This window comes from Penaeus monodon, chromosome 23, assembly GCF_015228065.2.
Source record: "Penaeus monodon isolate SGIC_2016 chromosome 23, NSTDA_Pmon_1, whole genome shotgun sequence".
Classification (NCBI taxonomy): domain Eukaryota; kingdom Metazoa; phylum Arthropoda; class Malacostraca; order Decapoda; family Penaeidae; genus Penaeus; species Penaeus monodon.
The window spans coordinates 7274889-7275437 of NC_051408.1; the positions used below are offsets into that span (position 1 = coordinate 7274889).

General features: G+C 34.2%; 1 protein-coding gene across 3 annotated transcripts in view; it reads left to right on the plus strand.

Annotated features, from left to right (window-relative positions):
* The window catches only part of LOC119587760 (myosin light chain 1), an 8881-nt gene that overhangs the window by 7306 nt on the left and 1026 nt on the right, over positions 1–549 (plus strand). The gene's annotated exons all lie outside the window — the stretch shown is intronic.

Consider the following 549-nt stretch of genomic DNA (forward strand, 5'->3'; position numbering starts at 1 on the left):
TTCTTCTCTCTTGAATGTATTTTCTCACCATATATATTTTTTCTAATATCTCTTTCTCTCTTTCACTTTTTCTTCTTTTCTTCTCCATTATCGGGTAATTTATCGTTATGTTTACGTTTTTTATTGCATTATCTTACAGTCTCTTATTCCATTTGGCCTAATTAAAAAAAAGGAAAACGCGCTTTCGGTATCGTTTGCTAACCCACCAAAGAATATATAAGGTTAGCTAGAAAATAAAAATTAACCACTGCCTCATGATCACATAGTTTCTTAGTAGTTAGTGCATGATTAGTCAACCGTAGTTAGTTAACCACCCAACCCCAGAACCTCCCTTCTTGAGAGTAGAAATAAAGATTCAAATGCCAAAGATTTTCTCAGTACAATTTTTTCTTTTTTTATATAGAATATGGGACCTGATGATATATTTTTTCCTCCAACCTTTGCCAAACAGACCCAAAATGAATGACTATATTTTTCCCTCCTGTAGATTAGCCTCCTTTGTTCAGCATGGACATTGGCTCTCCGAAATCACATGGCGTCGAGTGATAA